Source organism: Panthera pardus, unplaced genomic scaffold (assembly GCF_024362965.1).
Source record: "Panthera pardus isolate Hobbes unplaced genomic scaffold, ASM2436296v1 HiC_scaffold_21, whole genome shotgun sequence".
Lineage (NCBI taxonomy): Eukaryota > Metazoa > Chordata > Mammalia > Carnivora > Felidae > Panthera > Panthera pardus.
Genome location: NW_026526777.1, coordinates 66,223,509 through 66,243,926, shown reverse-complemented (window position 1 = coordinate 66,243,926; position 20,418 = coordinate 66,223,509). Strand labels below are relative to the sequence as shown.

Below are 20,418 nucleotides of genomic sequence, written 5' to 3'. Positions count from 1 at the left end.
TCTCAGGAGAAAACAAACTGGGAACATTTGCTAGCTGTGCATTTTTAAAGAGTTTTGTTGGTTTTTTTTTTAAAGTCATCTCTGCACCCAACATACGGCTCGAAGTCACGACCCTGAGACCAAGAGTCAGATGCTCCACTGACTGAACCAGTCAAGCGCCCCAAGACAGCATGCATTTTTGTGTGTTGGTTTTACTAGGTCTTTGGACTTAACATCCTACCTGTATAAAACAATGAAAGCATGGAAGACAATCCCAATGGCCTCAGTTTGACTAGGAACAAAAACAGAAAGAAGCCAACCAAGAACTCCCGCCATTAGCAAATGCGTTAAGTTTACAACACAGGATGGTCTGGCCTGTCGCATACAGTTGATTTTCTTCCCCTGGGCCCTCAGATGCCTGCACCATAAGGTTCTCTTTACTCCTGGATTGCTTTGAACATACTCAGCTCCAGTTATCATCTGACAGTTGTTCTGACCCTTTAAAATTCTGGATTTCGGTGGTTTTGAACTCTACAGTTGACTGAAGCTATTCAGTGTTTGGTGAGTGAACAGGGTAGGAAAGGAGGAGAATTCACTGTAAAGGACAGAATCTTATCTCCCCTTTAATCTTTCTCTTTAACAGTACTTCACTGAATATTAAAGATATAATGTTCCCTGAAAATCAAAATAAAAGACAAAAAAAAAAGTGTGTTTTCTCATGTCAGAAACTTCTGTGAATAAATTCCATGGTCTGTAGGTTTAAATTATGCCTCTTTTGGGAACCACAGGATTTGCCTGAAGTTGGTCATTGCTGTGCTTTGCATTGTGTTTTTTATTTTTATTTATTTTTTTAATTAAAAAAATGTTTGTTTATTTTTGAGAGAGAAACAGAGCATGAGTGGGGGAGGGGCAGAGAGTGAGGGAGACACAGAATCCAAAGCAGGCTCCAGGCTCTGAGCTGTCAGCACAGAGCCCAACGCGGGGCTCAAACTCAGGAACCATGAGATCATGACTTGAGCCAAAGTCGGACGCTTCATTGACTGAGCCACCCAGGTGCCCTGTGTTTTTTATTTTTTATTTTTTATTTTTTAAAGTTTATTTATTTATTTTGGGAGAAAGAGGGGGTAAGGGGCAGAGAGATGGAGAGAGAGACAGATTCCTAAGCAGGCTCCATGCTGCCAGCACAGAGCCTGATGCAGGGCTTGAACTCATGAATCCTGAGCTCCTGACCTGAGCCGAGATCAAGAGTCAGACATTTAACTGACTGAGCCACCCAGGCACCCCTGCATTGTGTTTTCTAGTACAGATACGGAAATAGTCCTGGACAGTGGGGGTACGTTTGCCTGGTTTCCTTTTAGGGCATCAGCTGGGTTTGGCCTACTCACCACCCGTGCTGCCATCTTGCATTTGGTTACTGAGCTGTAGCCATGTCATGAACGTGGGCTGACCGGAATAACCACCCAGAGTTCAATGAACATATTCAGCCACAAGTTAACTGACATGCCCTTTTGTTAAGTATATGATTGTTTTCTTTGATGAGTTGGTACATTTTTAAAAATTACTTGGCAACTGGAGATACTTCATTAACGTTTAATAGGATTAATGTTGAGTGAATTATTTTTGAAATACGTGACAGGTGTTTGGAGCATTAGCAATTTGTCTTTTAGCAGCGAGTAGTAGTTTTCAAAATTCTTAGTACCACCATGTGTGAATACACTTCCATAAGGATGTATAGATGTACGTAGTTAAAACTAGTATATATTCTTGATACTGTGTCTACTTGACTCAGTAAAAAGTTGGAAATTCCCTTTTTTCATTCTTTCTTTCTATAGGATCAGTCCTTCCTTCTCAGGCATTCTATAGAGTATGTTTATTTTTGAAATCTGAGAAAATAAAAGGGGATTTTCCCTTGAAAATGGAAATATTTTTGAATATCACAATAGCTCCCTGGAGGTGATGTAGGTTACTATAAAAGAAGATACAGGTATGTGTGTGCTGGGGTTTTATTCTGAACATGGAAAATTCTAATTAGCTCATGATATTTTGTTTGATTAGAAATCTCTTAGTAAAACTCTTTGTTGTGTTGTGATACTACTGTCATGGGTGATATACTCCCAGATGCTGTCATTAACACTGTGTTTTTTTTATCCCAGAATGAAATCACTGATTACTCATTTTAGGGCTGGTTCCCAGAACAGTACATTCTTCCTACTTACTACAGCAGTCATTTTTTGTGGTTACTGTGCTATAGGGCAAGTCTTTATTCTTCATTAAAAGATTCTGGCGTTAGCTGCTATTAATTTTAGGACAGGAAAGAAAAATAGTCAACATTGTTACTTGTCTGGGAACAAACTGAAAATTAAATATCTAGGCCAAAGAATATATCTAGACCAAAAGTATCTCAAATTAGCCCCTATTTATTCTAGCAGGCATATTTTAAAGAATTTTGTGCTCTTTCATTTTTAAAAGATTATGATTAAAATGACCAGTAATTAGGAAAGCGGTGTCCTTGACAAAATGGGTGGGGTTTCAAAACTCACCTTAATGCTGGAAAGTAAAGTAAAACAAACACAAGGGAAGAACCTCAGTTAGCCATGGTCTGACCCTTATCTGTAACATCAAGAATAATATCCAAGTGGTTCTTTGTTGCTACACATTTACTAGGTGGGTTTTTTAAATACTCATAGAAGAAGAAATACCATGTATTAGTATTATGCTGTAGTAAAAGATTATTTTTGTCTTGAGTATTTCAAAATATTTAGAGACTAGTCCATAAAACAGGCTATATAAGATCGTAGATCCAGTCCGATGCTCTGTCTTAGAAGGTATATTCATACTTTCTGACTAGTATTAGACACAGCCTTCTCAAAGCAAGGACCACATCTTATTCATCGGTGTCCCCAATGTAGCAATGAACATCATTCAGTCATGTGTGGTCCACGCTGGGTATTTATCGAGCAGCTGTTGTGAGTCAGGTGCAGTGTTGGGATACCAGCTTGGATGATAATGTGGTCCCTGTCCATCTGGCCCTCACAGTCTAGCAGAGAAGCACATGTCTGGATAGCTAGTCCCAGCGCATGATTCAGTGGTAGGTACAGAGTGTTCTGGAGTCACACAGGAGGGAGAGGTTGGGTTAGGGGTAATGATTTCACAGAACAAATCACATTCAAAGCTGGCTGGCCTGTGACCCGTTATCTGTAAATCAAAATATTGGCCATCCCATCAAGGTCATGAGCAAGGCACTGTATCAAATGCTAAGAAAATAGAGACGAACATGACATACTTCCTTCTCTCAAGCACAGGGATTTGTGGAGGACAGACACAGGTACAGATGATTAAAATCTGGCAAGTAGAGCTGAGAATGGGATGCTGGTGGAGAGTGGAGAAGAGAGACAGCACAGGAGACCCTCACTTGGGCTGGGAGAGGGAGGGTCAGCAAAGACCACACAGGAATGACCCTTGAGTTTAGGATGGTGGGGCCAGGAATTTAGTAAGCCCGGAGTGGGTGGGTTGGGTCTGGTTTCAGGCAGAGGAACCTTATCTGTGAACGTTTAGGGCACGATCGGGAACATTTAGGGCACGTACTAAGAAAGGTGATACAGTAAGGTGACAGGAAATGAAGCTGGAAAGGCACAGGGTTGGGAACATCTGATAGATGTAGAGAATTGGTAGAGAATTGCTGAAAACTAGTGCACTATTAGGACTAATATTTGATTGCAAGAAACAGAGCCCAGACTACAGTGGTGAACACACAGGAGTTTATGCCATCATGTGAAGAAGCCTGGAGATGAGGATTCTGGGGCTAGACTAGCAGCTTTAAAAAGTCCTCAGGGGTTCTGGCTCGGTCTGTCTTCTGGCTGTGCAGTGCCTCGATTTCACCTTTAAGGTCCTCATGATTGAAAGAGGCTATGGAACATCACCCATTATTCCTGCCTTGAGGAAGAAGGCAGAAAGGTGGAAAAGCCAAAGAAGGTACATGTCTTTTGTCTTTTAAGTGAGCTTCTCTTAAGTTTCACACAATAGTTCTATTTAACACGCAAAGACACACACACGTGCGCGCGCACACACACACACACACACACACACAAAGTTTATTTATTTTGAGAGAGAGAGAGAGAAAGGGTGAGAGAGAGAGCACATGCATGCACATGAGGGAGAGGGGGAGAGAGGGAGAAAGAGAATCCCAACCAGGCTCCACGCTCAGTGCAGAGCCCCACGCAGGGCTCAGTCCCATGACAGCAAGATCACGACCTGAGCCGATATCAAGAGTCTGATGCTCAACCAGCTGAGCCACCCAGGCGCCCTATCTCTCTCTCACACACACACACACACACACACACACACACACACACACACACACACACACACACACATTTAAAGGCAAAGGTCTCTTATTAAGGAAGGGAGAGTGGGTGTCTGAAAGTAAATGGTGTACTCTCTCACCAGGTGGAGTGCCTTCAGATTTTAATTTGTACTGGTCTCCCCGGGAGGGGATGGAGTGAAGGATTTGTTAGGACAGACATGAAGAGCAGAAACAGGTACTCCACAGTTTGTTCTTTATTGATGGTTCCCATCGCTGACATTCCAGAGCGGGCAGAAGTGAGAGTTCTAGCCTCGTTAGTTTGGTCATTGGCTGAAGATGTGCCATATTCTTTGTAGACCTACTCGTGTAACTGCCCGTGGGATTTAGTGCAGCTGTTGTAGGCTGTCTCCGTGAGTCTTCAGGGTATTTGAGGTGAAGGGTGGAATTGAGTTGTATTTCCTGTGGTTGTATGTTTTGTTGGATCCTTGGAAAAATCTTATAGGCTGCTTTGAAAATTTCTTTAAAGTTTATTTATTTAAGTAATCTCTACACTCAGCATGGGGCTTGAACTCACGACCCCTAGATCAAGAGTCACATTCTCCTCTGACTGAGCCAGCCAGGCTGTCCCTCGTAGGTCTTTGAATTTTTTCCCTTTGAATGGCCTTCAGGATAGCACTTATGAGGTCTCCCGCTTCTTTTATTTTGAATTTTTGTCAAACATTTGACTTTTGGGAAAAATAAACCAGAAGGCATAGTTGTGTTCAGCTCCTTTTTGTCCCTTAAATTTATTCTCTATTGTATATTGAAAATAATTATTTGTAAAATTTTATGGTGCTTTGGTTCTTATATACGTGGTTACTGATAATATACAGGCATTTTTAGAACCACTTATTTTTCCTGTAGTCCCATTCTTTTACAAGTTCAGTGTCAGCATTGACAGTTACTGTTATTTGCCTCCCAGGAACGTATGAGTTTGTGGTGATAGTGAGGTGCATATCATGACATTTTTTTTTTAAACGTTTATTTATTTTTGAGACAGAGAGAGATGGAGCATGAACAGGGGAGGAGCAGAGAGAGAGGGAGACACAGAATCTGAAACAGGCTCCGGGCTCTGAGCTGTCAGCACAGAGCCCGACGCGGGGCTCGAACTCACGGACCGTGAGATCATGACCTGAGCCAAAGTCGGACGCTTAACCGACTGAGCCACCCAGGCGCCCCTATCATGACATTTTTTTAACTATCAGTTTATATGTGCCTCACAGAAAGGAATCCTGTCATAAGGAGAATATGTATTTGACCTGTGATGAGGAATATTGTTCCTCTGTGTTCTAGGAATAAAGGAACCCAGTTTTTAAAGTAGTGATATTTTTACTGTAAGTGTGAGATTGCTGGCTGCCGGCAGCACAAAATGGATTCCTAAGTTGCTTCCTACTTGAGCCCAGTAAGTGTGGGGGCGGGGGGACCTCCCCTTGTCATCCCCGTGTTTGTAAAACCTGACGCGTGGAGCAGATTCCAGGATGCACGTGAAATGATTTCTGTTGCAAAATGAAAAGCTTCTTTAAAAATAATCAAGTCTCCGTGCCAGTCTGGATTTTGCCTTGTGTTAGCTTGGCTTTGAGGTATTTTTGACATCGGGGGAACACGCTTCCTGTGTCTTGTTTATGCAGAAGGGGGCAGCAGAGAAACCAGTCAGAAAGAGCCGATGTCCAGGGCTGCTGCTTCCTTCCAATAGAAGCGATTGTGCACTCCGTACGAAAAGGAAATGAAAGCTGAAATTAATATTTTTAAATTTATTTAAACCTAAAAATTACTAGAAAAAAGTTAAAATAACATGATCTGGATTTCTGCTTGTTAGTTTTGGCTTAGTTATACAAGATGTTGCAAAATGGCTGTAACGTTTGTGGGTTTTGTTGTTCTTCTAAGATCTGAAAAGCGAACGTGGAGTGGATTATTTAATGGAGTTCAGCTTTCGATGTGGCTTGTTTTCCAGAAGATACCCTGTTGTTTATAGAACAGCAGATGTTGCAGTGGGTTTTTGTGGTTTCTTGTCATATGTTTATCCATCAGAGTTAGAGTTTCTAAGGAAAACCATTCCACTTCGTAAAACAAAGGGAACTTAATGCCTTCCAACTAAATTTTTGTTTTGGAGTTAATGGCCTCATTTTTTTGTTGTTTTATTTTTAAAATACCGCCTTTGTAAACTTTTTTTCCTATTTGTTGAGAGGAATGAAATCTAAGGAAGTCGATTGGTTTCATGCTCTTGACCTTTGAACATGTGTTACCTAATTAATTGAAGCAATACTGTTTTTCTGTAAAGGATGGTTTAAATCCTGTTGATGGGCCTGGCTAACTGATTTTATTTACTTGTGTGAAAGCTATTCTGTTTCTCATTAATGTTCAATATTTCTTTCTCTGTGATTCAGGATAGTAGATTAGCATAACTAAGGGCTTCTCTATGAAACCCAATCTGGTATTTCGATATATTCTGTGTTTAAGGTAAAGATCAATGTGTAGTGCTTAACGGGTCACTAATGCGTCTTTTCACCGCTTTACACGTGAAAAGAAGAATCTTGAAGTCACAAGGTGTCTTTCTCTGCAACCAAACCAATGAGGATAAAGCTACATTTCTGTTCTAAATCCATCATGTGTGTTGTTTTATATTGCGGTAAATTTAACCTATTGATTTCTTTGTTACAGTCCTATTTTATAAGGGAAGCTGTGAAATAAATGGCCTCAATGTGATTTACAAAGTGAGAAGTGTTGGTTGTACTCTGATGGTGGGGATGGGTAGCATGGCCTAGGTTTAGCAGAACGTGTGTGTGTGTGTGTGTGTGTGTGTGTCTCTCACGGTGCTCTACACACAGGCCTGTGGTTCATTCTGACTCAGGGCACTTAGTGGCTCATGTTTTCCATCTCCTCTTGACCCTGGCCCTTTCCATTCTCTCCCTTTGTGGGAGGTGTTGGTCGGTAAGTGCTAATTGTACAGAACTGCGGGTGTGCTCTCATCTAGAAACAGTCACCTTTGCTGTCATCTGTGACCCCAGACCACATCCCTGTCTACACTGTGGGACCACTGTCTAGAGAGAGTGTGCTGAAATGTACTGCTCTTTCCCTGCAGGTGTATTTGCTCTTTGAAGCGGTACCACAGTTCACTGATGCTCTTTCCCTTTAAAAAAATTTAAAAAAAAAATTTTTTTTGGTGTGGTTTTTTTTTTGGATGTTTTCCGTTGCTGTGTCTTCCAGCTCACTGATCTCTTTTTCTGCACCATCTTACCTCCACCATCCAATTCCTTTTCATCTTAGATACTGTGGTTTTCATTGTTAGAAGTTTGGGTCTTTTTTGTATCTACTTAATTTGGGGGACCTGTGGAATGCAATTATAATCACTGTTAATTGTCCTTGTCTGTTCATTCTAATATCTGTGTCGGTTCTGGGTTTGTTTATAATATAGTGTATTTTCCTGCTCTATTTCTTTTTTTTTTTTTTAATGTTTATTTATTTATTTTTGAGGGGGAGAGGGGCAGAGAGAGAGGGAGAGATAGAATCCCAAGCAGGCCCCATGCTATCCGTGCAGACAGATCCTGATGTGGGGCTCTATCCTACAAACTGTGAGATCCTGACCTGAGCAGAAATTAAGTCAGACGCCTAACTGACTGAGCCATCTAGGCTCCCCAGTGCTGTTTCTGCCTTATAATATTTGATTGAATGCTAGACATTATTACTTTACTTTCATGGGTGTTGGATAGTTTTGTATTCCCTAAAATTATTAGTGAGCTTTGTTCTGGAACATGGTTAAGTTACTTGGGAAGAGTGTGATTTGAGGGAGTCTTGCTTTCTTAAGATTTGTTAGGCGTCACTCGAGCAGTGTTAGTCTAGGGTGAGCTACTGAGTCAAGACTTCTGTTCAATGTCCTGCGAATCTGGACGCTTTCTACTCTGGTGGGTGGGAAGAGGCACAATTCTTGGCCTTGTCTGAGTACCTGGCACTGTTACCTCTGATCATTTCACTTGGTTCTGTCCTCAGGCCAGATTAGTGCCCTGCTGTGCAGGTGCTGACCAGTACTCTGTTTAATATGTAAGGGTGACATTGGCAGATTTTTGGAGTTTTGTCTCTGCGTAGTTCTTTCCTTTCTGTTGTTCTGACCTGTGAACTCTGACCTTCTTGGTCTCCCCGTACTCTCAACAGCATCTCCTTAACTTGGGGAATCCACCAGGCTTCACCGGGCCTCCCCCTCCCTGTACTGTGCCGTCTGGAATGTTTCTTAGGTTAGGAAGCGGGAGCAGTCTTTTTGTTCATTTCTCTCGGTGATCACTGCTTTTTGTTTCCTGATGTTCGGTGTCACAAAAGCTGTTTTTTCATGTATTTTGTCAGGTTTTTGGTTGTTTCACATGGAAGGGTAACTTCAGGTACTGTTACTCCATCTCGGCTAGTAGCTCAAGTGTCTCCGTCTAACTTCTTAAAGCTGTCCCCTCTCAGAGCCCTTGTGACCTTGGTGCTTGTCCTTCCTTTTGGTGCCGGAGTTCCGTTAGCAGTGGTGTAAGTTCTGGCTGTAGGCCCTGCCATGAAAAGGGACATAGCATCCCCAGGAAATACCACCTCCACGCTGTCTGGGGGCTTCTCATCCCTTTGTGGATTCCTAAACAGGTTCACAGGGGGCATTAGGAGGGTGACCACATCTATGCCTCTTGATGGTGACTTAGCACAGAGAGGGCAGTTGGAAGAAGAGCAGAATAACGTGGCTGTTTTCTAAGAAAATATGTTTATTGTTCCCCACACCTTCTGAAAAGTCCAAGGACGAGATTATGAGTGGCCGTACTTTTAAAGTCTCTCTGTCCATCATGACCAGGCAGGTGCCGAAGATGAGGATGGATGAGAAGGCAAAATCCCAGCCCACAGGAAGCTCGCTGTCCTCAGGGGAAAGAAATGTGTCAGTAGAAAACTGTAATGTGATGTGACAGGCTACGGCTTTCCCACTTTGAGACTTTTAGGAGCCACAGACGTTCCCTGTCACTCCTTATACTGTTTTTAGCAAAAGCAGAACAATACCATCCTGGTAGTTTTTTGTACTCTGGATTTCTTGGTGAAAACAAAGCTGTCTATTTTATGAACTCTCAACAAATCATCAAAGAGCAAAAAAATATTTTAAAAGTTTTTTTTTTTAATTTGTTTTAATGTTTATTTATTTTTGAGAGAGAGAGCACAAACAGAGGAGGGGCAGAGAGAGGGAGACACAGAATCCAAAGCAGGCTCCAGGCCCTGAGCTGTCAGCACAGAGCCCGATGCGGGGCTCGAACTCACGAACCGCGAGATCATGGCCTGAGCCAAAGTCCAACGCTCAACTGACTGAGCCACACAGGCGCCCTGAACAAAAAAATATTTTACACATTTCTTCCTACTGAGACCGAGTTCGTCTCCAAGCGACACTTTTTATTAATGTATCTAGTTCATAGCCACCTAAATAGAATCTGTTGTTTGTTTATATAATTTTTCAGACTGGCGATGGGTTTTATTCTGTTTGACGCATGGAAAGCAGTTTTAAACTCTGATTTTTAAAATATGTATTTTTCTTGGGAGCTGTTTTAGTGGAAAATTGGATGGACTGTTTTTATTAAATTTCTTCATTTTTTTTTAAAGCAACTGTGAAAAAGTTTGGTCTTCATTAGTATCTTTATTATGCTTTCAGGAGAATTATTTCTGTAAAAATGCATTAGTGAAGCCCACTATTCTCCCAGGTAGCATTAAATGAAATAGTTTTTGGTATATTTTAAAAAGAACATTACTATACCTGGCTTTTAATTTTCCCGGTTTTGTATTTGGTTACCAAAAGAAACACACAAACAAACAAAACTTCTCAAAATTTGAGTTTTCAAATCATACATAATTCACAGTACAAATCTTTTAGTAGCCTTGTCTTAAGTAGCATGCGGAAGAACAACTGGACCCATTTAGCTCTGATCCTTTTTTTTCTTTTAATTGAAATACAACTAACATACAATGTTATATTAGTTTCAGGTGTGCAATATAATAATTCAACACTTCTAATCATTACTCACTGTTCATCATGATAAGTATATTCTTAATGTCTTTGATCTATTTCACCCACCCCCCCCTTTCCCCCTGGCAATCACCAGTTGTTTATTGTCTGTATTTAAGAGTTTGTTGGGTTTTTTTTTGGTCTCTGTTTGCATCTTTGTTTATTTATTTTGTTTCCTAAATTCCACATGTGAATGAAATCATATAACATTAGTCTTTCTCTGTCTGACTTACTTCACTTAGCATTATACTTTCTGGTCCATCATGTTGTCCCAGATGGCAAGATCTCACTCCTTTTTATAGCTGAGTGATATTTCACTCTGTGTGTGTGTGTGTGTGTGCGCGCGCGCGTGCACACCACATGTTCCTTATCCATTCATCTATGGATGTTCCTTATCCATTCATCTATGGATGGACTCTTGGGTTGCAACTCTTGGGTTGCTTCTGTATATTGGCTGTTGTAAGTAATGCTGCAGTAATAATTGGGGTGCATGTAGCTTTTTGAATTAGTGTTTTTGTTTTCTTTGGGTAAATTCCCAATAGTGGAATTATTTGATCCTATGGTAATTCTGTTTTTAATTTTTTGAAGAACCTCCATACTGTTTTCTGTGATGGCTGCACCAATTTGCATTCCCACCAACAGTGCACGAGGGTTCCTTTTTCTCCACATCCTTGCCAATACTTCTTTCTTATCTTTTTGCTTCAAGCCATTTTAGCAGGTGTAAGGTGATATCTAATTGTAGTTTTGATTCGTATTTTCCTGATGATTAGTGATGTTGAGCATCTTTTCATGCATCTGTTTGCCATCTGTAGGCCATCTTTGGAAAGATGTCTATTCAAGTCCTCTGCCTATTTTCAATTGAATTATTTGTGTTTTTGCAATTGATTTGTTGTGTAATTTCTTTATATTAATTTTTGATATTAACCCCTTATCAGATATCATCTACAAATATCTTCCCCCATTCAGTAGGTAGCTTTTTCATTCTGTTGATGGTTTCCTTTGCTGTGCAAAAGCTTTTTATTTTGATGTAGTCCCAAAAGTTTATTTTTGCCTTTGTTCCCCTTGCCTGAGGAGACATATCTGCATATATGTTTCTGTGGCTGATATCTAAGAAATCACTGCCTGTGGTTTATTCTAGGAGTTTTATGGTTTTAGGTCTCACATTTTGGTCTTTTTTTTTTTTTTTTTTTTTAGTTATTTTTTGAGAGAGAGAGGGAGGGGCAGAGAAAGAGAGAGACAGAGGATCTGAAGGGGGCTCTGCATGGATAGTAGACAACCTGATGCAGGGTTCAAACTCATAGACCATAATGTCATGGCCTGAGCCAAAGTTAGATGCTTAACCGACTGAGTCACCCAGATACCCCTCACATTTAGACTTTCATCCATTTTGAGTTTATTTTTGTGTATGGTGTAGGAAAGTGGTCCAGTTTTATTCTTTTGCATGTAGCTGTCCAGTTCTCCCAGCACTGTTGTTTGAGAGACTGTCTTTTCCCCATTGTCTGTTCTTGCCTCCCTTGTTGTAGATTAACTGACTATATAATCATGTGTTTATTTCTGGTCTCTTTATTCGGTTCTATTGATCTATATGTCTATTTTTGTGCCAGTATGATACTGGCAGCTTCGTAGTGTGTCTTGATATCTGGGATGGTGATAACTCCAGCTTTGTTCTTATTTCTTAAGATGACTTTCATTATTTGGGGTCTTTTGTGGTTCCATACCAATATTAGGATTATTTCATCTTATTATATGAAAAATGCTGTTGGTGTTTTGATAGGGACTGCTTTGAATCTGTAGATTGCTTTGGGTAGTATGGACATTTTGATAATACTTGTTCTTCTAGTCCTTGAACATGGAATATCTTTTCATTTGTGTCATCTATAATTTTCTTCATTGGTGTTTTATAGTTTTCAGAGTATACTTCTTTCACCTCCTTGGTTAAGTGTATTCCTAGATATTTTATTCTTTTTGTGCAATTGTAAATGGGATTGTTTTCTTAATTTCTTTTTTTGCTACTTCTTTATTAATGTATAGAAATGCAACAGATTTCTGTATGTTAATTTTGTATTCTACAACTTTACTGAATTCATTTATCAGTTTTCATAGTTTTTTGGTGGAGTCTTCCGGCTTTTCTGTATATATGTAGCATCATGTCCTCTGCAAATGGAAGTTTTACTTCTTCCTTACCAATTTGAATGCCTTTCATTTCTGTTTCTTGTCTGATTGCTTTGGCTGGGACTTCCAGTACTATGTTGGATAAAACTAGTGAGAGTGGACATTTTTGTCTTGTTTTCACCTTAGTGGAAAAGCTCTCAGTTTTTCACCATTGAGTATGATGTTAGCTGTGTGTTTTTTCACATATGGTCTTTATTATGTTGAGGTATGTTCCCTCTAAACCTACTTTGTTGAGGGCTTTTATCATAAATGGATATTGTATTTTGTCAAACGCTTTTGCTACATTTATTGGAATGATCATATGGTTTTATTCTTCCTCTTGTTAACCTGGTGTATATTGTTGATTTATATGTGAACACTGAACCACTCTTGCATCCTGGGAATAAATCCCACTTGATTGTGGTGAATGATTTTTTAGATATATTATTGAATTTGTTTCGGGAATTTTTTTTTAATGTTTATTTATTTTTGAGAGAGAGTGAGAGAGAGCATGTGTGCACGAGGGGCAGAGAGAGAGGGAGACAGAGGATCCCAAGGGGGCTCTGCACTAACAGCAGAGAGCCCGAAGCAGGGCTGGAACTCATGAACTGCGAGACCATCACCTAAGGCAGGGTTGGATGCTCAACTGACTGAGCCCCCAGGTGTCCCTTAACTCTTTTTAAATGTTTGGTATTTCTTATTCTTTTTTTTTGGTAGAAATCTATGTGTATTGTTATTGACTTGTCTTAAAGAAAACTCATTATTAAACCAATTAAGGAGTCTTTAGGAAAGAGTTGCTTTGGGGTAAGTCAAAGTAATACAATCATTATAGAACCAAAAATATAACCTAGAACTTATTAGAATATTTGGTCACTTTCATATTTCTTCCAAAATTGACAAAGATTGAAATTTTTTCAGAATAGTCAATGGAAACCCTAGAGAAACAGCTCAGATTTTGGCAACAACAAGAAAATGGGAATTGGCTTTTCTTTCTGCCTGATAAATTATCGTATCTTTCCTTTTTAAGTTTTATTTATTTATTTTGAGAGAGAGAGAGAGAGCGGAGGAGGGTCAGAGAGAGAGAGGGAGAGAGAATCCCAAGCAGGCTCCGCACTGACAGTGCAGAGCCCGACAGAGGGCTTGATCTCACAAACCGTGAGATTATGACCTGAGCTGAAATCCAGAGTTGGACGCTTAATCAACTGAGCCACCCAGGTGCCCCTATCTTATCTTTTGAAGATATAACTCATGATTGTAAATTTCATTGTGCTTCTGACATGCAATCCGTTCTTATTCCCAGGGTGACTTAGCAATTAACAGTTTTAAGTTTGCAGAGAGTATGCAGCCTACTCTATCCAGGGTAAACAGGCCTCATTTAAAAAACAATGTTTTGGGAGGTTAAACACCATGTAATATAAGCAGTATTTGTATAAATTAACTGGTCAATAAGACCTGGTTAATGAACAGTTCCTGAAGATCTGTCATAAGCCGGGTCTCGTACTGGCCTTAAACTGAACATACCTATTGCCCACTGTTCTGTTTACCACATGTGGGAAAGTACCATGGGAAAAAGTACTATCATGGGTCCACTTCAGATAGGTGTATATGACTGTGATACTGCATAAATTAGCAGAATGCTGAGGGATGCAAAGTGGATGTCCACTGTTTTGGTGAACATCGGGCACTCCTCCTGTCAAGAGTAGCCAGAGGAAAGGTTCATACAATGTAGTCATGTGTGGAGATATGACCACATGAGTAAAACCACTCCTGGTGATACAGAGGAGCTTATATGGAAGAACGATAGATGTATACCTCGGGTAGACTTCTTCTTGAGCACAGATATCCAGAATAGTGTTAGGCAAAGCAAAAGATTTTTCAGACTGCCCTGAATTCTGTCACCATAGGAATTTATTGGTGGTATAGCATGGAGAGGGCCTCACTGGCCCTCTGGGTTACCTTTGAGATACTTGGTGCTGAGTCATAACAGGAAGGCATGACACTTAGTAGACTTTGAAGTAAGTGTAACACTGGTAGAACTGGTTACTGTGGGATCCCGTGGAGTATATCAGTGGTAAAAACACCTGGATTCTCTTAACTAAGAGAAACATAAGTGTGTGAGCTGTCTTCTTTGAGGATGAAATTCTTGCTGAACTGTTCAGGGAGATTATGAAAGCCCAGGCATGTTTCTGTCGTGTGAATACCATGTTTGAATGTCATGCTGTGTTCACTGGGCCTGGGTCAGGGCCTTTGGTAAGGACTAATTGTAATTTCTGTTGTATTTTATATTTGTTTCTCTTTGGAGGGGATTTGGTGATTTATCTTGTGGGCAACATCCTAATGAAGCCTTCTCCCTGAAATCTGTATTTGAAAAATACCTAACATCCTAGTGTCTTCATTTTTACAAGTTAGAACATGGAATTATAGAAGTTTAGAATTAAAAGGGACTTAAAAGGTGATCTAATTGGATTCTTTGTAGACAAAAAGACTGAGTCCCCAAGTAGTTAACTGACTTGTCCAGGGTCACACATCTAGCTGGAGACTAAGCCAAGACAGAACCTGATTTGTGATTTCTACACCTGTGGCCCTTGTTCCCAGGCATGTAATTTGCAGTTTCCACTCACTTGTTGGCAAGGTCTGCCACTCCTAAGACTTTGTCTACCCTGGGGGAGGTGTATGTTGCTGACTGAGAAATAGCTTGGTTGTGTGGGCCACTGTGGCTGGAGCTGGAGCTTTGACGATATTAACCAGCATCACCATGGCCTGTCTCGACTCCTACTCTTAGCCCCAGGATCTGGCCTTCCAGTAGCTTATGATGGTGGTAACTGGGAGCCTGCAAGGAAGGCCCTCCCTCCTGAGCCCTTGCCAGAGTCTCTGCTTCTTCTCCATGCTCCAAGATGGCAGACAGACATCCTCACAGTAAAGTTGGCCTCTGCTTTCCACTGAGCAGCCCCTCGTGTCCACCTGCTGCCCCAGGAGGAATTTGTTTTAGTGAAACAAATCAAGCTGGAGACCAGGAGACCTACAATCAGTGGTTTGGTAGTAAGTCAGAACTCGGTCCGAGGCTTCTGTTCTCTTACCCATGACAGCTGGATGTGCAAGGCTGTTGATGAAGCCAGAATTTTTAAGTGCAGGTTAATGACTGTGCCGGAAGCAAGCAAGAAATTAAGGTTTTCTTGACCATACAGAGATTTCAGCTGCAGAGAGAAATTAAAACAAACAAAAAAAATCTTCCTGATTATTAGGACACATAGCGTTTATTTTTTTCTAATAAATTCTGGCCTCAAGCCTAAAAATAAGTGTGTCAGATACCGATCTTGTTTTCCCTTGAGGGAAGTCGGACCCTGAATGCATTGCAGGCTACAGAGTGAGTGCTGTGGGGCCGCCCCTTAGCAGGCGGGCACCGCCGAATGGTAAGGAGTCCATTTGTACAAAACCTTTCATTCAAGCTGTTTCCAGGACTATTAACCGTAGTTTTTTATCGGGCCCAGAATAATTTCATCTTTGTAAGATGGTATAGTACCAGCCTAATAGGTAGTAATTTCCTTTGTTAGACTTGTATTTAGAGTGGATGAGTAATTTTCCTAGTTCATCAGATTTTTATCAAATATATTTTTCGTGTCATGCATTGTGCTAGGTTCTGGGGGATGATTGAGACATGGTCCTTGTCTAGGAAGAGAAAAGGCCAACAAAGTCACAACAGTGTGCTGAGTACAGTTGTATGGCACACGCAGTGTTGTAGCCACACAGGGCCAAGATGCAGACATCTCTGCAGCCAGAGGAGGTATGGGGAAGGCGGTACACCCGAAGAAAGACAAAGAACCGTCTGGGCAAGACCGAGGGGAAAGGGCCTTCGTGAACAGAGACGTCACCTACAAAGCAGTGGGGGCCTGAGAGATCACAGCGTGGCCTCCTCTGATACTAATCCAGTGTGATTGTCGGTCTTAGCTTGCTTGGGGGCGGGACGTAAAGCTAGTATTTGCTTTGCTGGTCGGGCTGAGCTGTGCTAAGTAGTTTGAACTTCATCCTCTATCCAACAGGAACTATTGGAGGCTTTTAAATAAGGGAGTGACATCAGACTCTTGTTTGTGGAAAATACTGTAGAAGCTGACTAGTAAATACTGAAGGGTGTGGCCGTGGCCCCTGGCAGGGAGAACGCTGATCTGATCAGGAAGCATATAATACAAGGGGTCAGGTAGGTGGTAAGAAGCAGGTCCTGACTGTGTGGTGAGAGTCACTTTGGATGACATTCTAGAGGCACATCAAGAACTCAGTCAAGCACGGAATTTGGAGGGTGAACTTTAGGGACCAGGTGAATGTCGATAGCATTAGCTATGGGAAGGCATCATCTCTGATTGTGAAATTGTAAGTGGGGCTATTTCCCGGGACACCTGTGTTCATAGCTAACCCGGGCCCTAACACACCTGTTGCACTCTGTATAGTAGCTGCCAGTGACTTCCCTGGACTGTAATCTGCTATGGTCGGGCACTAGTTTTACTTCGGTATTGCTGCTGCCACTATTCCAGCCCCTGGCACCGTGTGTGGAATGTAGTAGATGCTTGGTGAGCACCTTGGTGTTGGGTGAATGCATCAGGATTTCCTCTGTTGACTTCTTCCTTTGTCCAAAAAGGTGTTTGTTTCTTGTCAGAAATAAGACCACCCAGCTCTACAGGCCAGTTGTGATTTTCATTGTGAGCAAGTTTCTCTGGACTTCCCTTTTCCAGAAACTGCCCAGGCTCAGACTTGACTGTTTCATTGGTGACAACTCACTAAAGCTCTTACTGTTTTGAGATTCCGCAATAAAGTGGAGATAGATGTATATATATTTTTTTCTTCTTTAACTTTGGCTGTTTGAACCTATGTGATGTAAATAATTTCTTTCTAGATTTATTTATTTGGGAGTTTTATTTATGTATTTATTTTTATACTCTGTGGTTCTGGTCTTGAGTTAAATACACTTCTAATTGCCACAGGGGTTTCCCATGGCATCCTTACGGCTGGCGGTCTGGTGGCCTTTTGTAAATGGTATTTGGAAGAAAGATTCGTTTGCCAAAGCATTAGCGATCTTTTGTATTGCTACCATCTGCTTTTTGTCTAAAGAGACAAGTGTTGGGATTTTATTTATTTAATGGACTTTGTTTGAATTAGCTTATTTTCCCACTATGAAGAATTACTGAGGAAAATGAGCATTTATTTCAGGGGCTGTATCCCTTTCTTGCCTGGTTGGACAGGGCAGGGAGATCGATCACTTTCTTAGCCATCAAGCACTGATGTTCTGATCTTTTCTGACATTAAATTATAAAATCTCTTTGTGATCTTGCTTAGTTCTGGTGTAAGGCCATGTATAAAAACACCAGTTGACAGTGGGACATGTTGGGTGTACTTTTCAAGTTTGTTTTCTAAAGGAGGAAAAGATAGACGTATCTACATTGCAAAGATCTTTTCATTGATAGGCTATTATGTGCCTAGCTTTTGGGATACTTTCTCTCATATCACACTCACACCACCCCTCCTTGAGCTGTATTTTGTTATCTTTACCGTTGAGAACAGTGTTTCAGAGAGCTGAAGAAGTCCCCAGAACTCGCCCTGCAGTCAGTTGCACCAAAGCCAGGTCTTTGAGTCCAGCAAAGGCTCCCACGGGTGTAGGAGAGATGCCTTTGCCCCGAGACCCACCTGGCTCGAGGGCCTCCGTCTGCTGACATAGCTACTGATAGACTTGACCCCAGTTGGAAGGGGTGACTGTTGTTCTGTGAAAACCAACCAGAGGGGGCCTTTCAGTTCTTTCTTGGTAACCATGGAAATCATAAACGAATTATGGCACCTCAGTGTATCAGGACTTACCATTTTGAGAACTTACTAGTCTTTTGTCTTCTGTGTGATGTAGGGACACATCAGCGCTGATTAACCAACTCAGCTGGCATTCCCCGGGAGCAGTTAGTTTTACTCCCCTTGCTGTTTAAAAATTGTGATAATTGGGAAATGGAGGAGTTCAGAAAACCATTTTGGGAATATCTGTATTAAATCAAAGCACAGGTGATTTCACCTTCAGTGAATTTAATTCCTGGCTTTGGCTTGAGGCCGCAGAAGTCTTTTTTTTTTTTTTTTTTTTTTAATTTTTTTTTTCAACATTTTTTATTTATTTTTGGGACAGAGAGAGACAGAGCATGAACGGGGGAGGGGCAGAGAGAGAGGGAGACACAGAATCGGAAACAGGCTCCAGGCTCCGAGCCATCAGCCCAGAGCCTGATGCGGGGCTCGAACTCAGACTGCGAGATCGTGACCTGGCTGAAGTCGGACGCTTAACCGACTGCGCCACCCAGGCGCCCCAAGGCCGCAGAAGTCTTAAATGAGATATTTTGTTGCATGCCAATAACCTTGGGGATTTTATCTGCGGCTGTTGTGGTCTTTTGAGGAGGATTCTCCCATTGCAAAGGGTGCCTAAATATAATAAATGACAAGAAGTATCAGGAGTATTTCGAGTGCCTAAGCCCATGTGAGGTTTATTAATTTTCCGGATATGGGTTAACATGGTTCCATGAATGGCACAAGGCCTAGGGAGTAGGATTAGGAAGGTTTCCAGGGCCTCTGAACTCATGTCAAGCAAAACTGGTGTGCTAGGCAGCTAAGTCAACTGAACAGGGGAAAGACTTTGAAAGTGCTTTATCTCACTGCATAATGTTTGTAAATTTTATTCAGTTAATTTACAGCTGCAGGGCTCATGAGGCTGAAAATTAAAGTTTTGTAAAGTTTCGATAAGGAGGCAGCCAAACAAGTTTGATTAGCAGTGGCTGTTTTGGAAATGAGTTGGCAGTGATGCAGAAAAAGAAGGTGTGAATTTCAGGGGGCAGGGTGGCTCTGCCGTGCCCATCTGATGAAGCGGGGAGAGCCCGTGATTTCCACCCACCACTTCCGGCATTTCTTCCCTCCTGTGTCTTCTCCGCGCTAACCCCTGACATCAGTAAGCATCTCTCATAGTTAGGTCTCACCGGCCCAGTGTTCTTGGAAAGCCTGTTTTATTAGTGGAAGTCAGTGGGAATCTTTTTCTTTCTACGCCCTGGCAACATGCGCTTTCATCTTTCTTTTCAAGTTACTGGCTTTTGAAGGTCTTTCTCCCTCTGAAGGCCGAGGTAGCAGACGTCCCTTTACTTGGAATTTGGGTCTGTCAGTCATTGCTGAAGGGTCACAGAGAGAGGTTCTCACATAATATTAATAGAGAGGAGTTTTCAAAATAACACTTAGCATTGTTAAATTTTAATTTTTGTATGTGTGAAAGGAATTCTAATTGCTCTAAAACCGCAGCAGGAAAATTTCACACTGCTGAACAGGATTTTGTAGCCTTTTTAAAAAGTCACATTGGAGGCCGTCTCTTGAGGGGGAAGGAGGACACAAGGACTGGGGAAGGACACAAAGGTGGCTCTAGCTCCATATGTAATGTTTATGTCATGGGGAGAAAGGTCTCAAGCAAATATGGAAGGTACATGGAGAGAAATTGGGAGTTTGTTATATCATTCTCCTTGCTTGGATTTTTCAGACTGTCTCTGGTGAAAGACCTTTCGTTTTTCATTTCCAATCTATCGCAGACTGACACTTGGTCCTTGTGCCGTGACTGGCCTGCAGCTCTTGCCCCCCATGCCGCTTAGCACATGCATTCCACCAAAACCAACACCAGCCAACACTTTGTTCGGTGAGACAGGCCCCAGCTGGAATGTATGGGTGTCTCGGCCTTGTCAGGTGGTCATAAAAGTTTCTAAATGCTTGTTCTTCATTGTAGGTCTTATCTCATACTGGACCCGCAACAGAATTCCTGGCCGATGGGATACTCTGAGTACCCCTGCTCTGGTCTTTGTATGCCAGAAGAAATCCATAATTGAAGTGTTTAAATCATTTTGGAAATACTTACATTTTGAAAATATTTCACATTAGCTCATTCACCTGTTCTGTGTATTTGTCCCCA

The 20,418-nt window shown here is 41.4% G+C and overlaps 1 protein-coding gene across 4 annotated transcripts in view; it reads left to right on the top strand.

Annotated features, from left to right (window-relative positions):
- Positions 1-20,418, top strand: part of SMYD3 (SET and MYND domain containing 3) — a 684,046-nt gene that overhangs the window by 363,147 nt on the left and 300,481 nt on the right. The gene's annotated exons all lie outside the window — the stretch shown is intronic.